Source organism: Phasianus colchicus, chromosome 19 (assembly GCF_987193195.1).
Source record: "Phasianus colchicus chromosome 19, bPhaCol1.hap1.1, whole genome shotgun sequence".
Lineage (NCBI taxonomy): Eukaryota > Metazoa > Chordata > Aves > Galliformes > Phasianidae > Phasianus > Phasianus colchicus.
In genome coordinates, this window is record NC_143454.1 from 6,657,075 (window position 1) to 6,678,307 (window position 21,233).

A 21,233-nucleotide genomic window follows, 5' to 3' on the forward strand; every position below is an offset into this window, starting at 1 on the left:
GAAGCCCCATGGAATGTTTGCCATACAAACCCCGTCCTCAGGAGACACAGTCTGGATGCACACAGCAGTGTTTCTGGGCGCTTTGCCCTTGGGCAGAGAGTGATTCAGGAGACAGCAGCATCCCTAACAGGAAAATTTAAGCATATCTGACAAGTCCAGGAAAGCGAAATGTGCTATTTGCTTTGGCCCTGATCCTGCAAAGACTCAGAGGTGTGTTAACTTCACGCACTGCAAATAGTGCCACAGCAGCAATTATAAAGGCATATAGTTTATCGCGCTGCTCGTCCCAGCTCTGCAAAGCAGCTTGACCTTCTCTGTACTAATGCATCCTGCACTGAGCCTCCCTGTCTCATCCCAAGCATGTTTGTAACTGAGAGGAAGTCTGGCTGGGAAGGCAGAAGCACATCTGGCTGCAGGATGCTTGTAGCACCTGAGGCAAAGCCCTATGTATTGTGTGCGTGCGGTTAAACCTGCGCTGTGTGTGCTTGATAGCTGGGTATCAGCTAGGTATATGGCTATGTAATTATACTGCAATTAAATTTAATAGCTTTGCTAACAGCTCAACTGCAGGAGAGTTTGTCTAAGAATTTTTGTACTGGGATTATTAACCTTTTGTTGGCTTCACCCATCTATTTACACTTTTATCCTGTCCTGTAAAATCGTGTTTACATTTCAGCCAGAGGTTTAGAAAAACATGTTTTGTTGTGACTGTTCTTTTATAAGCCAGAATTGCTCAGCCCAAAACTAAATCCAGCAGCATACTGCATATGGGGAGAGTTCTGTGTGCCAATGCCCATGGCTGGAAGGGCTTGATTCCATGAGCTGGTGGTCCTCTAGAAGCCTCTAGAACACCTCTCAAAACAGAGTGAGGAAGATCTGGACATTATTGTATTCCCTCAGGAAAAGATGTAAAGTGGCACTGAGTTGTAGCAGAGGGACACAGAAAAAGAAAAGGCTGTTGAGGTATAGCAGAAACTCCTAAACATCGACTTGAGATCAGCACTCTCTCATTAGCTGATCTGCACTCTCTTGCTTAATGGGCCTTGGCTAGATAATTGAGGGTTTCCATCTTATGGTCCATGTCTGAAGCAAACGTGTGTGCTGGAAACACCACCACCTGGACTATGGAAGGAGAAATAAGAGGAGCAGCAGCCCAGGTTCCCAGTAAACAATGCTCTCAGTTAATTCATTGCTTCGATAGGTTCTCCAGGGACATGGTAGAGAAGATTCTGTCTTCAAAGATCAGAATTCCATGCAAGCATACCATACAGTGAGTTTCCATTCTTCGCCTTGTTTAGCTCACAGGACTCTATCCGCCTCTTTATTTTAACCTTTGGTACAAGGTCTGTGTTCAGGCATCCTCATTTCTCTCTATTTATTCAGAGCAGTGATTTCTCGTCTGCAGATTGGAATCTGCTTAAGCTTTCATGGTGATTTATAAAGTCCTATCCCTCCTACAGTGCCAGGTTTTGTTTTCCTGTTTTAACATGTTTTCAGCTCCGTAATGATTTTTAATCAGACAGCAATTAATGATGCAAATAAGAAAAATGGACACTAAGGGATTGTTACATCTACTGTATTATAGTTATTTGGATTGTAATATTTCTGTCCTCTTCTTTCTTATATCATTTGGAGGCCTGTTACCACAAGTGCTTAGCAACATGTTTAATAGTCAGCATAGAGGAGCACAGTCCGTTGATATGGTATGGTCCAGTGGAGAGAGCTTTGTGCTAAATGTCATGATACATTAGCTTTTTATGCAAGAGGTGTTTATGGGCAATGAAAGATATTAGCCTTTAACCTGTCATTGTATTGTAATAAACAGGAAGACAAGGTTTGGGCCTCTGGCTACAAGAAGTCTTCAACCTGCCTAGATACATCACATTTTTCTATTATTTTTTTCAAGAAGAGATATAATCTTTGGTAAATTTACTTTTCTTTACATCATTAGTGCATTAGTTTCTAGAAAGTATTGCAGTACTAAGAACGAATCTTTAAGGAAAAAAAAGGAAGTCGTTTGATGGCATGGTGTGTTTGATGGCACCAGCTGTCTTTTTGTAGAAGCTGCCGTGATTTCCAAGCTGCTCCTTGGCCAATGGCTGCCCCGGAGTGTGGCAGGTCTCACCTCTAGCCCTTCCATTAATGCCTGTTGCAATTAGGGGACACTCAGAACACCAGCGTCTTGATAACCTATGTTATCAATCTGTGCCTTACCTGCAAGGCAGCTCTGCTGTGGGTGTGGGTGACCTAGAAGACAATTTCCAGTCTTTGTGTTTGAGGAAAGCCAAAGAAATATCATGTTGTTGTTCTTTGAGTAATTTCTTCTAATTGGAGTGGAGTTTTTGGAGGCTTTTCTCTCCACTCCCATCTATATATTGCAGTTTTCCATGAAATGTATAATGATGTGTCAATAAATCACTAGGCAAAATAAATATGCAGATCTTTTAGTGGTGAATGTTGCAAGAAATAAACCTTTTGTAATTGATAATTAATGTCTTCAGGATCGATAACTGGCAGAAGAACCTGTAGAGTAAGTCTGAATCATCCATGGCTGCTCAGGAATGATTGATGCTTTAGAAACAAGCCTGAGTACCAGCCAAGTGTATAAATTACAGCTTTAATATAAAATTGCTACCCAATGGCCTGAAACAGGTCCTGCTAGTGGCAGACGCTGGCCATTTGGCCTGTTTTAGGAGCAATAACACATTTTTTCATCATGTTGAGATAGACATAGAGGGATGAGTATTACTCCAGCTTGGGAAGGTACCTCACACAATTCAAGGACAGGCTATCTTGCTTTCTCCTGCTATTCACAAAGATAGAAAATCCATTGATGGAGGGTACAGGGATGGGTCTTTGGCATGAATTCCCACGTGTGTGCAATAAACTCCAATAGTCCAAGCAATGACTGCTGCAGCCCACAGAGAGAGCTGTTATGTTGTGAATCTGGGGGGATCTGATATACAGAGCAAGTAAAATAATGAAACCCTTCCTTCAAGCTGTGCGGTTTGGGGATGAATCTAGACCTCACAGCTGAGATCATCCTGTCCAGTATTTTTGATAGATCTCTATTCTCTGTGTGTGTGGCTATAGATGTTAGATGCACTGCATGGCCTGTATATATCAGCTCTATGATGTTACATGCGCAGAAACTGAAAGGACAAATGTAAACATACAAACAAATACAGGCAGCTCAGATTATGTGCTGAGAGACCCAGTTATCATAAAAAGACCAATAAGAAAGAGTAGAAGGATGTCTGACTGCCGGAATGACTCTTGTTTCCTTTTCATTATTCTTAATAAAAGGAGATGGTACCAAAAAATTGTGTTTCCCTGGTTATTTTTCCCAGGAGATGCTTTATAAAACACAGAATATATAACAGACTGTGTTGCAAGCAAATATCTTATTAAGTGAGTATAGTTACAAAGAAATAGTAACAAAAATGAATGGTAATATTTTTCCCCTCTTAGAGTTAGTGAAAAATGTAATAGTTCTTGGTGATAGGGATTTAATAGCAGATACCCTAAGAGTGGTGAAAAAAGAATCTCACCAGCACGGTGAATAGAACTTTTTAAATACTAGTATTGAACCATTAGCAATGAACAGGGTCGTGTAAGACTTTCTGAGTGGATGGTAATAAGATTTCTCCTCAGAGATCAGGCAGTGAACAGAAGGCATTTCTTCTTCTGAAGTCCAAAACTGCAGGTCTTCAGAAAAATATATAAAGCTGCACTTAATGGCAGCAACTCTGTGAGAGCCACTGATTTCAGGACTCCCAAGTACAGTCCAGAGGGCAACAGAGATGTAGGCATCTTGGGGCATCCACCTCTTTTTACTGACTGCAGAAGAAGCCACGGTCAATTAGTCCTCTAACCTAAGTGCCCCAAGTTAACTGAGGTGAACACCAGGGCAGTAAAGAAAATCCAAAGCAAAGTCAGCTCATGCTAACTAGGGAGAAAATGCTTGTCCAGTGTTTCTCTGGGAGGGAATTTTCAGCTCACAGGTCCATGGTGCAGCTGTACTCAGGAGACTGAATGTAATCAGGTTCATGAAAGAAAAACACCTGTTGGCATCAAGCTTGTTGTTAGCAGTGATACAGTTGCCTGATGCTCTTGTGGTACCATGAAAAGGTCTCTGTGTCAGAAGGCAAAAGGGGTGTCCATTAGTGAAAGCCCACCAAAGTGGGACACTGCTGGTGGCACAGCCTTGTTCTTCCAGGATGAATTCTGCCAGCCAGAGAATAAACCTGAGCAGCTGAGATAAAGTTATGTTCTTTCCACTGATGCTAGATGACTTTTTCAGTAGAAGCCATCCTATTCAGTTACATTATTTTTTACTATTTTTTCCCCTCAAGGATTTGAGTCACCTTCAACAGCAATCCTCCCCCTCCCCACTGCTATCGTTCTAGCATCATCTGGAAATGCCTGTAAAGACAACAACAAAACCTGGGGAGTAAAAGAAGAATAATATTGAAAAAGTGAGAAAAAAAAAAAAAGAAGAAAAAACAGCCAAAACCAACCAGAACTTTTATTTCTTGTTGAGTAACCATATTCCATGAGGCATGGCAAGCAGACATTAAATTCTCACTCGACTCAAAGGCAAACCATTATTCTGTAATTTTGTATGTAAATAAGATGTATTAGGAAATCACTCAAGCAATTAATTAAACAGCTGTTACAGAATAAGTGATAAAGGAAACAGGGGGGTGAATATGCGGAATTTTCCTTGCACTTTATGCATTTATTTATTTATTTGTTTGTTTGCTGCTTGTGTTGTGCACAACAATTCCTGTATACCTTAATGTCAGCATTCAAAATCTTCAGAGAAGGTTATCCCTCGTGGTCAGATTATGATTTCTTTGCTACAACAAGAGGATTGGGGAATGAAGATGTCTTGGAAGGGGATGGAGGTCTGTGGCTGCTGGCATGTGAAGCTGTCAGTGGTACATCTGATCTGCATGCATGGACTAGACTTTAGCTGAGAGAGGGACTTTATTTCCTTTCAGAAGTAATCTTCTCTCTTTAAGAGATGCAGTGACCTAGAAATGATGTGCTTGATCCTAAGCCAAATGTCAGCCTTGGTATCTTCAGTTGGCCACTTGTTTGGAGAGAAGCTTACAGCTTCATAACTCAGGCCATATATTGCACAAGGAAGCCATGTAATAAGGGAAACCCTTTTGGTAGAGCACAGCTCTCCAGGCCAAATACCTGAAGTTGTCCAAGCTGAGATCCAGCCAAAGCAATGCAAGGCACACAGCAAGAGACGGTCTGGAACTGATGAGCAAACAAGACAAGACAGAGCAAAGGTAAAAAGAAAAATGGCACCAGAGAGATGGGATTTGGTTGAGAACACATAAAAGGCCATAAACTGACCACAGACTGCTGATTTTGCTAGACTCCCTATTCCTCTTTCCTTGCATCACACTTGGTCTGATGGCTGTGCTTGGAAAAATCCCTCTAACCCTGCAGGGTTTGTGCCTTACAGGCGTACTGCTGATGTCTAGTCTAACATAACTGGGAATGCAAGGCATGGTGCTCTGTTCCCAACTCATACTCCTGCTGTTCGCCCGCTGGTGGGGCTGGGCTCAGGCTCATCTCCTGTGCACACATCTACCCTGCTGGTGCAAGGCTGTTTTGTTTTCAACAGCCTTTTAATTTCAATACTAGGCTTGGCAGCCGTCTTCCCAGCCATTCCCATTTGCAGTGAGAACAGCCTGTACCACTGCTAGCTGCAGGTCTGCAATGGATGCAGTCCAGCTCTAGATGATGTCCAAATTGAACAGAAGCCTTCCAGATTATGAGAGAGAGAAGCACACGTGTTGTGACAGCCTTGAAAGGTAGAGAAAGCCTGGCAACGAGCAGCGTAAAGGATGCCTTCTCTGGGATGTACTCAGCCCTCTACAGCAGCAGCACAAGCAATGCATCAGAGCCTCTCTCAGACTTTGAGTGTTTCCATTTTTTCAGCTTAGGAGGATAAATGCACCGGCTGAGTGGCTGCAAAACTGAGCTCTGCACAAAGATGGCAGCATTGCTAGAATACACGTGTGGAAAGCAGGGTCTTCAGGGTATCTACTGCAATTCGCTTCGTTCTGGGACCATATTGTGTCCCATTCCCAGCCTTATTAAAAAGAGCTCACTGCCCCTCCAGTGGAAACGATCCGAGCCTTGAAGAGACAGAGGACTGTTCTGGCTAGTCAAGGAAGTAATTCTAATTTGCAGCATTCAGCTTCCAACTGTTCTACAATAGCGAGAGGTTAACAGCGTGGAACCGGGTCTCGCTCAGAGCAGCCATTTCGCTCAGGCACTTTGTGCTGTCACTGCCAGCCCCCAGGCGGCTCTTTCTCCTGCTCCCACGTCCAGCTGAAGGGATCCCCACATAGATTCCTACCCCTTGGCAATGCCACGGGCTCCTACCTGACTGCAGTTTTGAAAGCAGTGTCAAAATGATACGAACCTGAGGTCAGTAGCAGCCTTTTAGCGCTCTCCAATGCGGCTGTATGCCAGAATTTTCTCACTCCACTATAGGTTTGGGAGTTCTCTCTCCGGTCCCATGAGATTGCTGCTGATTGCAGCTCATTATGTCATTTAGCACCTTCCCCAGGGCTGCCTTGAGTGCCAGCAGATAGACCAGACCCCTCAGGTTGTCCCATCCCTGGTGCTGCAGTCTGATGCCTCGTGGACCCAAGCAGTTGGATTCAGTGCCAGCCTGTGGCACTGAGCCCTGCTCTCATGAGACTCACTCTTCAGTGATTTTGCAGGGCAACAGCTTTTCTGGGTTTTGTGCCTTAGCTGCAAACAACCAGTGCTGGAGCATAGAAATACGGGGAGGGTTCAGATCCTTTGGGCAACAAAAGATAAAAAGCATCCAGTTCCCAAAGTACCGTGGTCACATTGTCTTGCAAAGTCTGTGCCCATCAGACCAATTAGGTGTCAGCCGTGCTCATTTCAACCACTTGCTACCACCACCCTAATCTTCTTGGCTAAGAACAACTTGCTACCCAGCTAAATAAACAGGGAAAAGCCAAGGGCAGCCAGGGGGAAGGGGCTGGCCTCACTCCTTGTTTAGGAATGATGGCTGGACAAAAAGATCTTAGTGCTCTTTTCCAACCTTAATGACTTTATGATTCTATGATTTCCCCCACTTGTTTACATCCAGACATAGGAGAAAAGGGACACAGCGTATTCTACAGCTCCAAAATGTCTCAGTGATGTCTTGGTGAGTCTTTCTTGCTTCAGACCACCAGCCCCAGGTGGGGAAGGACACGGGTATTTTCTTTTTCTGTCCACTCTAGACAATTATTCCAACAGCTGTCCTGGATGGGGCAGACTTAATAGCTGCAAATGAAGGACATTTTTCTCTGAAATAAGTGTTTTGATAAAAAATGGTAAAATCAATGGGTTCATTATTACACATTGACAGTAATACTTGGGGAAGAAGGAAAAAAAAAAAAAAAGCTAGTGCTGTTATAAATGATTGCAGCCTAGTGGCATTTCATTGTTCAAAGAGGTATTTTTGTGTAATGGAAACATCTGTGGCCTTTATAGAAATCCAGTGAGCTAATGAGCAGAGCTTACCTTCTGCAAGCACCACTACAGAAGGCTGCTGGACCACCTGCAATTGCTGATCTATCCTCATTGGTGGAGCTCAGTGCAAATTGCAGGCAGGTAAGCAATCACTCAGCGTTTCAGATCTGCTGACACAATGAGAGAAACACAGACAGAGATCTCATAGAAACACCTCCTCTCCCACCAGCATTAAAGTCTGAACACACAAACCTCCAGCGTGCACAAAAGTTGGTTTAGCACAAACCACATTTCAGTAAACTTATTGGTTCTCATAGAGTTGCCCACAGCAGCAAGTGCATACACAGGTGTCTGGTTCTGGGTAGACATCTATGGCCAACATCAGCCATAGCAATAGAAACTCACAGCATTATTTCATCATAGGACCAGTATTGGAAATTTTCTCTGTGCTGTTGAAAAGTTGCACCTGAACAAACTTAGCATTAGTTTCCACTGCAAAACCTTTTAAAATTATTACTGTAGAATTTCTGCCAAATATTTTCATCTCCAGTCCTGCAACTGTCTGTGTGTTTTTCTTCCCTTTATCCCCTCTTTCCTTTTCCCTTCCAAATTCCCCACTCAGAGGAGGAGAAATAATTGTATTAACAAGTCTACATTTCATTTGCTTTTTTTTTTTTTTTTTTTTTTGCATGTTACTGAGGAAATAAAGAGTAGAAATCTTTGTAACAACTTTACAATTTTATCTTTCCTGGTGGAACAGAAAAATTTGGTGCTCATTTGTGGTATCTTGAACCACTCAGGTTTAGACAGCTCCAGAAGACTTTCACCTCCTATAAAAGTGAATGGCTTTACATTGATTTAAATTACCATTACACGAGGTCAAAACATGAGAGCTCCTTGTATTGTGAGCTTGAGGCCTTCCAGCTGCCAAGCTGAGCAGAAATGCCTCAAAACATTCAGCTCAATAGGTTCGTGTGGTGTTCACACATACAGTGATGGGATTTAGGGGTGCACCACCCAACTCTCCTTCCTTCCAAAAAGCAGAGGTGGATTTTGAGAGGTGAAACCGAAACCCACCTCCCCCTTCAGTATTCATTAGCAAAAGTCATCCTTGCACATCACATTTGTGACACTGAGCTTTCACTTGGCAGCTTCTCTCTTCTCATCTTGTTTTGCTTTTGATCCCGGTATTTCTTGATGGGGATTTGTAGTGACTGCCTCTCCTGCCTGTTTGCAGGAAGCCAGTATATGATGTGAAACCCCTAAGCCTGCGGATCTGCACAGCTCCTTTGCCATCAGTGGGTTGGGGCCAACTGACACCAGCTGAGGATCTGGCCCATAACCCATAGCCAGAGAAGCAGCAAGGGGCAGCTCCTGACTGGGCCAAATGGCTGGGCCAGTACACAGCTGTATCGAGGGATGCAAGAGCTTAGATACAGTAGATAAGTCTGAATAAATCCATGCTGTACTCACCATTCCCTTGCCCTAGAAATAACAGCCTCGTCAGAGCACAGTGTACTGGCAAGAATAGCAAAGCATCCAACATGATGAATAATGTTTACATCGAGAATCCAGATGTCATTTTCCATCCTGTAGCTTTAGAAATAATGGCCTGTTACTTCTTATTAAATCAAGGGTAATCCATTCACCTACAGGCCCAATGATAGCTGTCTCTGCTAATCTCCACTCAGGGAGCTATATTCATCAACGGGGAAGGCCTGTGTTTCTAGCAACAACTGGAAGCCCAATGATCTTCAGCAATGAAATTTCAAATATCAATTAGTAGTTTAAAAGTATGGGTCTGTCAGCACAGTCCAGCATTAGCATAAAACCCAGCTTTCCATCAGAAGCATGACCTCCTGTGTCCTCGTGCAGCACAGACATCCTATTATTCATCTCCTTTAAAAATCTTTTTATTTACAAGAAATAAAAAGCTCGATGACCTCCTCAGTGATGATTCTCCAGTGTCAAGCAGCACTTCAGCCAGTTTAATTCTCTTGTGGGTGGACCTGGCTTCAAAATTGACCCTGCTCTGTGCTGGGGTTTGGAGGAGATGACCTCCATTGGTCCCTTTCAACCCAATCTTTTCTATGACTCCAAGAGGGAAGCAGTGATAATAGCTACGATTAAAATGCCGTGACCTTGAAAAACAATGGAACATTCTCTTTAAATCATCTTTATGCAGTTTTGTTTTTCCTGGTTGGGTTGAACCACTGACACCTCTGATTTGACCTGGCAATTCTGTCAGTGTGCACCTGCCCACCTTTGGCTTTTTGCTGAAGTGTGAAGAAAGGTTATTTTTTTGTGTGCAAAAAGAAAGGGAATTTTGAAAGCATAGATTAAATAAACAAATGTGTGACCAATTTAATGTGAGATATTTGCACACAGCAAGATCTGGTCACATCTACTTTCTGATTCTAGTCCTTCGCTTTGGGGCTTTTGGACTGTAATTGTGTTCAGTCTTCTATTTATACAATGAATCTATAATGTAATTTCATGAGGTACTGAGATGCACTGAAAAACATACGAGCACTAAGTTGCTCTGTCTAATCCATATGAAACAGTGTTGGAAATCAGCCTGGTAAACATGGCAAGAGAATGAGCAAGGATTTCATCTGGGGCTCTGACACTAATCTAAAAAGGATTACCAAGGAGATAGCCTGAGATGCAGAGCACTTGAACAGAGAGGACAACGAATCCTATTTAAATGAATGCCTTGAATTGCGGGTGGCTTGTAAGCGATTAGCACACTGACTTCATACTGACCAAGCCAGTAGGAGTTCATCCCTCACAGACACTGCGCTGGTTACATTTACTGCTCCATTCACCGACTACAAATAGAGGTTAAGAGAAACAGATGATTTTCCAACATTAACTTTTAATAGGGACAGCATGTCTGGCAAGATGAAAAGAATGAAAAGCCCTCGCTGTTCACAGTTGTAATCCACCCCCAGTTGTCTTGCTGTCATTTCTCCATAAGCTCCACCACTTGTTCCTTTGGGGAATGATCAGCAAAAACTGATACTGGGGCAGCTGATGCTCTGTGCTGGGTGTCCCAGCAGAAGGCAGCTCTTGTTCTTGTGTTCACACACTGGCAAAGATGGGTGCTCATGACCGTGCTCCTCTGTGCTCCCTGCTCAACATTCTTGTCTTGTTTGCTCCTTAGATTGTAATTTAAAAATCAGATCAGTCCGTTTGAAACGATGGAAAGTGAGGATCAGGTCAGCAAATTATTTAATTGTGGGTTTAACATATAGCATGAGAATTATGCTTTCTGTCATCAAAGAAATAACCCATTCCCTCCTTTTGTGGCAGAAACCTAAGAACACTCTGATTCACTTGGTCTCATTAGCTTGCATACCTCTGGCATATTGAAGATTCTGTGGCTTTTGTCCCTTTGTACTATAGGATTTAGCTTCTAAATACTAGAAAATATTCAGTGGATTTTAGCATGTGCAGTCCTGTGTTGCTGTATCCCATATGCCTGAAGCCAAGTGTCTAGCCAAGCATCTCCCAGGATCAAGAATTTATGCAGTGTTTCAGTAACAACTGAACAAATCCATGTTAATTCCATAAAAGATCTGTCATCCATCCTCCTACTGTTCTCTTTGCTTTTTGGCTATAAATAAATTATGCAAGCCCAGAAGTCCCCTAAAATCTTCACAGGTTAGCAGAGTGTCACGCAATGAGTGAACAACTTAAATATGGCCTGTTTAAAGCCTGACAACTCTGTGTATGCTGTGGTTCTCCAAACAGCCCTGAGCATTGCTGCAAGCACGTCCACCTCCATCCAGCACAGCCGCTTTGCAGTGATGCTGCTGCTTCCTTACCCTACACATGGGAGGATGGGGAACATAAAACTTCTCACTGGTCCATTCCATTCCCATTCTTTTTTTTTTTTTTTTTTCCTGTTATTTCTGGCAAAGGCCACTAAAGTTCATGAGATGGAAAATGTATTAATTATGCCAACGTTTATACCTTTCACAAGCCTAGTCACGTTCTTTCGCCAGTTTTGTTGAGCAGCTTTATTTCCACACAAAAGCACTACCATGTAATTATTTTATCTACATGGTTCAGTGGTTGAGTTAGAAATCGTACCGGATGATACAGAACATTCCTTATTTGAAGTGAAACTGTCACAAATGTATCAAAAACACTTTTTTATTTTTTTTTCCCATGGTGTATAATAGAAGCTATTACATGTACTACAAGCACTTATCCATTATAAAGTCATATTTGATTCAGGAAGACCGGAATGAGTTGCAGTAGGTTAAATATCTCAAAAGCCAAGGTTCTCCCTTCCTGCAGTTCATGTGCTTAGTTCACTTAACTTTCCAAACATAAAAGTAATCATAACATAATAACATACCCAGGGGACCTGAAAACCTCATTGGGTAGTTCATGGGATGTATTAAGCCATCCACCATGCCTTTCATCCACCAGAAGATCTGTGCAGGATGGAGAATATCAATATAAAAGAAGGCATCATAATATAGAGGGCCAAGCCCACAAGTTGCGTTTCATAAAGCCAGTAACACTACACTGATTTGAGTCAACAGAGGATCTGGCTCTTTGTATTTAAAGTAGACATAAATATCTCAGAGCCATAAAAGAGAAATATGCTTTAGCTGTACTTTAAGGAGAGATTTCAGCAAAGTTTATGTTTAAATTTCTTGGCTGATTAGCCCACAATGACTTGTAATCGCTTGGGAGAATTTTTAAAGATCGAACCTGAATTCACTCAAGGCACAGAAGCTGAGAAAGTTGTCTGTAATTCATGGGGACTAACTTTTATTTTTTAAGGGAAGAAAAAGCCTTCATCTTATTTGAAAACAGCTGTTGCATCCAGAACTGAGGACCTGAAGCTAGCAAAGCCTATTGTTTGAATGAAAGCTCAACACCTCATTTTCCACTCCTCTTGCAAAGGATGTGCAGTCCTGTGGAAAATGATAGAGTAACAATATTATAAAAATGGAGTGATAGATAAATAGAATCCTGTGTGTTTATCTTTTTTGAGCTAGATCTAGCAAGGCTTTTCTGAGCCACCTTGCAGGTAGCTTTTTAACGTGTACGCTTGAAGATAGGATATGGATCCATCCCATCACCTGTCACACAAGGCATACAGAGGTAGCTAATAAACTCAGGTCAGCATTGGGTCTAACAAAACAGAAACACCTTGGAAACGCTATGGAAAAACATGGTGCTCCAAATCTCTTCCTCTCTCTGACTTTCACTGTGATTGAAGGTGCTCAGCACACCGAAAACCCAACAATTCCTTGGGCACGGTCAGGTTTTCCATTCAGGAGAGATAACACAGACATTGCTGGGAAAGCTGTCTGCACCCCTGACTGCCCAGCTGTAAAATGTAACTAATTTCATTCACTGGGGAGTGCTGGGAGGATTAATTGGATTTAGTGGCCGCAATGTACTTTACATTGGTTGGGTGGAAGGAGACTGATAAGAGCTGAGGTGCAAATTTCTCAGAGGTGCAAGGAAATAACTGACCAAGAAGGAGGGCGATTATTTAAAGAGTCAGTGAAGCAAGGAAAAGACAATTAGCATTAGTATCACCCTAATTCACAACAATTTACAACAATGAAGCTGAGCCACTCTTCCTATCAAGGCCAGAATACATAATTCAGTTGACCTTATTATAAAACATTGAAAAAAATGAGTGAAGAGCCTGCATGTATGCACAGGCAAGCAGAAAACTGAAGGACACGTGAAGGAGCCAAATGAAAATGTTTCTTGAGAGCCCCAAATATGAAAGAAAACAGCAGTAGGTCTGTCAGGATTTGCAGGGTTGCTCAGTGCAGTGGTCACAAAACTTTCTATTCATCCATCTCTTGTCTCAGCATTGCTTGCAGGGAATCTAAATTTTGGCATCCAAATGAGTGAAGGACCACATAACCAGCCCATCCTCCTCCATTGCTGGATTTCTTTTTTCCTGTAGGTTATCTTAGATGTTAGCCTCAAAGTCTCCAGCAATGCAGCATAGAACAAACATTAGAGAAGCAGATGGAACACCAGGAGCAGCAGCATCAATAACTTATGAGTGGATTAGAAGCTGGAGTACAGCTGCCACCTTCTTGATCTTTTATTAGCACGTAATGTTATTAATTATAGAGTTAAAGGAAAGACATTTTGGAAGGGACAAGAGGACAGCAGACCTCTAATGGAATTGTGACTCTTGTATACCCTCAGCCTTTCTGTTCTTTTCTCTGTCTTGTTTTTCTTATGTGGAGCATCTGTTTTATGTTGGACGCTGTTTTTTAAGGAATACGTGGAGCTAGGGATTTAGAGCAGATCAGTTTTCAATAAGAAAAGTACTCCTATCTGCCTTTACCACCTTTAAAATTTTCCCCTATAATGCCTTTTTAGGCTGCTTATGGTGCTTGTACCTAAGGGTGTTGTCTGTCCAGGAAGCACTGGGCAGACAAGTGGTAGCTCTCCTGTTTAGCAGTGATTGCCATCCCCTCTTCAATCAGGAAAAAAACCTGCTCCAAAGAACTCCTTAATTCTGTTGAAAAGAATGTTTTTGTCTTCGTCTGTGAAATGTTCCATTCCCAGATAGAAACATTTGCAGAATTCCTATTATGCTGATGAGAAAACGTTCATCAGCATTAAAGGGCAAGAGATCTTTGGTAATACCAATCGTATGCAGCTTTTCCCAGTGCATCTTACACCATATAAGCATCATCTCCCTACTATACAACAGTAGAAGGTGATCTGAAGGTCAAAGCCAGTGGGAATGAAGAATCCAGGTCTCCTAAGCCTGAAGATGTTGCCCTCTCGGTCCAGAAACCTCACTCATGCCCTTCACACCAGTACATCAAAGTGACACCCAATTTTGATCTGCCACTGGGTATGCTGAGCCTGGTGACAATATTTTAGTCGCGTATCATTGCTTGCTGCATAACTTTAAAGTTTTCACTGAGCTGCACAGCCTCATGATTTACACTGCAGAGAGGGAGAGGTTAGATTTCAACTATTTGGATCCATCTCATTTTTCAATAAGGCAGCCATGAAATTTGACTTTTTGCCTGACAGCATCTGTTTTTGGGAACCCTGAGCGACCAAACACGGTATGCCTGGAAATACAGATCCTCAAAAGCTGTTTTGGTGCTTCCAAATTGACCAGGAAAACCTATGTTAGGAACAGACAAATACACAATTACCGTTGTGTATTTGTCCCCTCTCATTTGTCTGAGGGAAAGAGCCAGGCTTTTCCATTGAAAAGCTGTGCTAAAGGTTATAAAAGAGTGAATAAAGGTAAAAACATAATTATAGGGTACAGGTGCCAAGGATTCCTTATGCTTACTCCATCTTTCTTAGCCTGTACCCTGAAGATGTATTGCAGACACAAATCTTCCATTCCACTTAATCAGCAACGTCCTCAGCACAGAATCCATTGTCTCCATCACATAGAATCACAAGCCATGCTTGTTAGATTCTTTATGATATTCCAAGGAAAAAAAAAACTCTCAAAATTTTGTCCAAAGTCCACTCAGAGGGACCATAACCATCCACTTCTTAAGAACTCTGGGATAAACAACCCCAGCCAACATTAATATGGCACAAATTTTACAAATCTTTCATATCTGCAAGATGTATGTGGGCTGACTATCAACCTCCTTGATTTTTACAGTTGTTTACAAAATATCTAGTGTGCTGTAACATTATTTACAGGATTATTGATTTTTATTATTCATCTTTATGGCTGTCTTGTTCTCTGCTGGCTGATCGCTGTCAGATGTACTAGATTATACTCATGGCTTGGGCTGGAGTGGATGGGATTAATTGATTTGATTACATTGAGTGAAATCAGTGGATTTCACATCAAATAGAATCAATAATCTGAATTACATTAGACAGATGAGCAAACACTGGACAGGATCATTGCTTCGGTTTTCGTGGGCTGTTATGATGGTTGAGATCAACGGATTGAATTCCTATGTGCAAGACAGGGACTGGTTCCATCTGAATCGCGCTAGTGGGCTCAATAACCACAATTCCTTTTTAACTTGAGTTTTCACTGATCTTTATTATAATAATTATACCTAGCGGCAATCACCCTCCCTGGTACACACACAAAAAAAGTTCATTATATGACACAGAGATGAAGTGGCTCATTTTCCCCCTGTTCTAATTTGGTAAATGGTGATTACAGAGGTAGGAGCTCAGCGAAACCCAATGAGCCTTGATGCGTTAGTTAGATTTTTAGCAAGTCATCTTTACTGAGACCTAACTGCATGTAGCCAAGTAAGATGACAAGTCCAAAACTCCTGCCTGCTGGTAGTGTTGTTATTCTCCTGATTATCCTCCGGCATGTCAAACACTTCTGTGCTAGAAGGACGGCACAGCTGGCTATGGCGTCTTTCTCTTGTCCTTAATCAGAAATGTTGAACTGCTCCCTAATTCCCGAGAGAAAAAGGAATTCATTTGATTTCAGCTTTTTTCACTCCTGAATGCTAAGCAGCTCCTCCTTTTTCTCTCTCTTCCTGTTGAAAATGTGTGAGGAACTAATGTTTAGGAAAAAAAGTACATTTCGCAATTCCCACATGATGCTAAATCTCATCTTGTGCATGAAACCACAGTCAGATGTCGCAGTAGCAGAGGGATAGGATGTCAGCGATACTCCCTTTCAATTCAGTGATCAAAATGGAGGATTAGCAGTATCTTTCCCAGCTTAATGATACAAAAACCATGGGACCGGTCTGTGAAAATAAAGGCAGACAGTGTCGGCAATGAGAGGAAAGTGCAGTGGGTTACGACTGAGGTTATCATTTGAAAATAAAAGATCATTCGTATTTTCACGTACATAACAGCATCAGTTTGGGGAGGACAAGACAGAAGTTTTGACAGGGAGTCCGTGAGGGTTAAAAGAAAGGCTCTGAGCCAGAGACTCACTTCACCTACAAAATCCCTTCAAGGTCAGCTCAGGGATGGAAATGTTCCACCCTTTGGAGAACCTGGCAGGTCAATCTGAGTCTTACTTGCTTATCACATTCTTGTCCAGCAAGCATTTCTTTTTAAAGCAATTTAAGTTTGTACCAAAAATCTGTATTATTGCTAAAAGAAGGTAGCCTCTTGCTTCTTTCTGTTCTTCAGATTTTCTTTCTCCCTCAGAAGTGAGTCCAGAGGCTAAATTCACAACTAATAATAACAGAAGTTATTACTAAACTTTTTATTTCCACCAAATCTGAAACTGTCAGAACCATCCCAGAGGAGAGGTGGCACAGAGGAGGAACAAGGACATCTGCTTACCAGTGAGGAGCAACCATTCCAGTGTTAGAAGAGCCGGGTACCCAACCCTGGGAGCAATCATTTACGTGTTAACATGCCAAGCAGCAAACCCTGGGGGCTGGACTCCTTGAGTAGCTTGGTAACTGCCATAATTGAGCAGGAGTGAAACAGTGAATGTGTAACTTTATGGAGAGATGACTCTTAGTGAATGCTAGCTTTTATGCAGTGGTTATGTTCTCTTAGTGAGGATAAATTCCTTAGCAAGATCTCTGAAATCTTAAATATTAATTTAACCACGACTCTCTTACTGCCCAAATATACATACAACAAAAGACATGATGGCAAAGAGCAGAGGATAAAGCAGAGTAGAGCCTCACCCCTCTTTCTGAGAAGTTGTTTTTCCTAGTATCCAACCTGAACCTCCCCTGGCACAACTTAAGGCCATTTCCTTCTTGTCCTGTCTTTTGTTACCTGGAAAAAAGGTCACTCATGCACAACCAGACAAGGACATTTCCTGGTCTTTGCCTAGAAGGGGTAGACTTGATTGGGCTGTTAAGGAACAGGAGAAAAAGTCTGGCTCAGAACATGAAACACATAACTATTCCACGATTAAGCTGTATATACAGAGCTCTTTATTGAATGCTCGGGGATATGCTCAGTCTAAAAAACCTTTTAATGCAGAAAGTCAGACTCACGTTGCACACAAGCACTAGAAAAGCTGAGGCAGGCATCGCATTGATATCTCAGCAAGTCCAACTTGCAGCTCCTCAATGTTGCTAGCTACCAACTGAGACCCAGCCTCTCCTGTCCCCTTCCTCCCACTCTCCAAAGTTCTCCCCCTTCCTCTGTCTCCCTGGGAAGGCTGAATCTCATCTGTCTGCAGTTAGCGGAAACCGAAGTAACTGGACTTGCTGCTGGAACAGAAGAAATATGTGATGTTAACAGTTCATTGAGCTGTGAGATGAACAAGCTGGGTGTTGAAAAGGAAATCCAAGCTAAGAGTACATTTCCAGTGTTAATAAAGCTTTCTCCTGTTGTTGTATATTTCCGAATACTGATTCCAGGATGGTTGTCATCTGTTTTCTTCCAGAATTAGACAACAGGACAAGTTTAAGGTATCTTGAGCTCATTTGTCCTTGTTAAATGATAGCTCTGCCTGCATTAGAAGTCCTACTTCCTCCTCCGTTCTTTGCTAAAATCCCTATCATGCCTACAGCTGCCTTTAATTTTTGCAACAAAGTCTTCAACAACACTTTTGAGTCTTTTTCACTTGTGTCCTTCTAACGTGGAAGTGATAAACCAGAAAGTGAGACATGAATTCACTAGGAGCACAAGCAAGGCTGCATGCTAGTCAGAGAAAGATGGAGCAATCTTTCTTCTTTTGGTTTCCTGCATGATTACAGTGTGGTCAGGATCCAGACATTGCTGGTGATGGGAAGCCTGTGACAGAAGAACAACCACAAAGCCCAGCACAACTAGCAGAAGGAGCTGGGTGTTTGCTGAGACAGCAACAAGGGAAAACCCAGTCCATTTTCCTTGAAATGCATGGTTTCCTTCAGAATATGGTGCATGACAGAAAATAGATGTTCTCTCCCTTTATTTCCAGCCATCAAGGCGTTGCTCTAAGTGTCATCTTATTTCCACCTTTGCAGAGAATTAGCATAGGTAAGGCAGGTGGGGATGTGAGCTACTCTTCCCAGATGTTTTTTGCTTTCACACGATGTGAGCAGATGTTGCATCCAGGCTGCTCGGTGCTATTCTTGGCAGGAGCTAACTCAAAAATCTTTGCACTACACTTTCAGATGGAGATGAGTTTTAGTTGTTTGGGTTGTTTTTGGTTTTTTGGGGTTTTTTTTGGTTTTTTTTTAAACTTTTTAGGAGCGTTATATGTGGCAATTTCATAGCCTGAAATGATTTAGACATCTTCTGTTACAGTAAGACCATTTGGCATTTACTTTCATGAGCCACAGCGGAGACCCCATGCTGCAGTGAGGTTTGTCTTGAATTTCTGTTTCGCTGTCACAAAGCCATCAGCGTCTGCTTTTGCCACTGAGCTGCATCTCCAGAGAGGAGTAATATATATTATTCACATCGCATTAGCGTTCACAACATGTGAGATGCTGGACAAATGCATTATAAGGAAACAGTCGCTGCTGTGAAGAGTTTACAACCTAAGCAGAGAAAGCAGGAGAAATGTAAAGGAAAGGAGATGTAACGTAAAAATAAAATAAGAAAATATTCAGTGTGTCATGATTAACAGATGTGTTGCTAATTCTTTTTTTTTTTTTAATATTTCATTTAGTTGGCAGAGATTGCTGATTTTTTTTTTTTTTTCAGAACTCTCCCTACTTCTGCTAAAAAAAAAAAAAAACTTTATGGTGAAGACGTGGAACTTTTTTTTTGCTCTGTCTTTTGAAAATTGATTTTCAGAAACGCTTTTTTATCTTTTGAAAGCTCAAATGCAGAAATGCTTTGGTAAACTCCATTTGCAAAAAGTGACATGTTAGATTTGCCTTTTAAAAATGAAGCCTACAGAACCTCACTCAGAATTATTACTTTTCCATGAAAAAGTCTCCTTCCGTTGCAATAATTCCACATTTAGTGCAACGCTGACAGTGGATATCATCTCGTGCTCACAACCTTCACCTTGGATGTTACAGTTGCCTTGTACCCATCTGGTGGTCACTTCCTGACACATCTGTCAGGCCATTGTGCCTTATTTTGGCCATCGTCAGTCAGAGAATCATAGAATCTCAGAATTGTTTGAGTTGGAAGGAGCCCATGAAGGCCACCTGGTCCCACTCCCTGCAATGCACAGGGACACCCACAGCTCCATTAGTGCTCAGATCCCATCCCCTGACTTTGCCTGTCTGTAGGATGGGGCACCACCACCTCTCTGGGCAGCCTGTGCCACTGCCTCACTGCCCTTAGTGTAGAAAACGTTTTCCTTATGTCCAATCTGAATCAGCCCTCTTTTTGTTTGAAAACATTTCCCCTTGTCCTGTCACAACAGACCCTCGTGGTACACAGTTACTACCACTTTCTTTTCTGTATACTATTTAATCTCCTGTCTATGTCCTCTTGAGCCCTCCTGCTGCTCCCAGCATGGCTCAAGCCTTCTCCAGGCAGGAGGACATGTGTGACACCCTACCCATGACCAGAGCAGGGCTGAGAATCCTTTGGTTGGACACCACAACCTTATTTTTGCATCTTTCCATCCTGCTGACAGCACTGATGGATTTGGTGGCTCCTTTGGTGGCAGAGCTTTACACCAGACTTCCACCACCTACAAAAATGTGAGTTTACCTGATAGAGGCTCTTAAAAGATCTCTTACCTTGTGAAGATACCAGGTATCTTTCATTGGAACCCTGCACGTTTATCACCAGAAGTGCAGAGCAGGTAGCTTCTAGCTGGCAAACTGTCCATTTAACTATGGGGTTTTGGTTGGTTTTCTCCAGCAGGTCTTTTTTATAACAGCTGAACATCAACAAGCCCTTGAGTGGAACAATTGCCTTTGTGAAACTACAGCATCCTTCTTTTATTTTCCTCTGGGCATCTCAGTTCAGTTGCAGCATCCTTGAGGTGTCCTGCAAAATCCCAAAACAGGGCAGCAATACCCTGTGTTTGCATCTCGACACGAGATGGCAAGCCCAAATGCACAGTCACTGTGATGTGATTTTTAGGAGCAGGGATTATGTTGCCAGTGCTAACATGCTCTTTTTAAGCTATTCATGTTTCATTAAATAGATGCAGACTGCATCCCAGCAAGAACCAGGGGAGAACCTCTGCTTTGTGTCATACACAGAGCGGAGTGCAGGCAGAGGGGGGAGTGGGCAGGCACTGAGTTTTCTGCTTCGTGGGGAACTCCCTTCAGAGGAAAGTACATCAATTCAGAGGCAGATGAAGCCCTCTGTTGTCACTCTGCATTTCCTTTCCAGTGAAATGTCGCAGACAAGCAGTTTTCTGTTGGTCAAAATGACTTGTTTTGAAGGAGGAGGAATAAGTTTTCCCAAGTTTAATGTTAACCTTAATTCACGTTTTGATGCAGACTCATTCAGATTCAGGAATCCCACTTCAAAATTAAACATGACCACATTAAAAATAATAAAAAAGATCAGAAAGTTCTCCAATATACTGAAAGGTCACCAGGCAGGTCTCAGCCACCATCCATCACCTCTCCCTGCATCCCTTTGTGCCACTGGAAATCAGTAACTATTGGATTTCCTAGGTGAGGTTCTGCCATCCACATAACAGATGGTAGCTGCTTTTTTTTTCTGTTTACTGCACGCTGTGCCCTGATAGAAGGGAATGGCTGGGGAGCAAGGGCTGATCCCTCGCCTGCTTTGCTTCAGCACTGTGGATTGGATGGAGAGAAAGCTGCCCCATGTCAGGGTGATGGAGCTTGCTGTGTGATGGAGCTTGCCATGTTCGTGGGTTCAGGAGGTGAAATGCTGCAGGGACC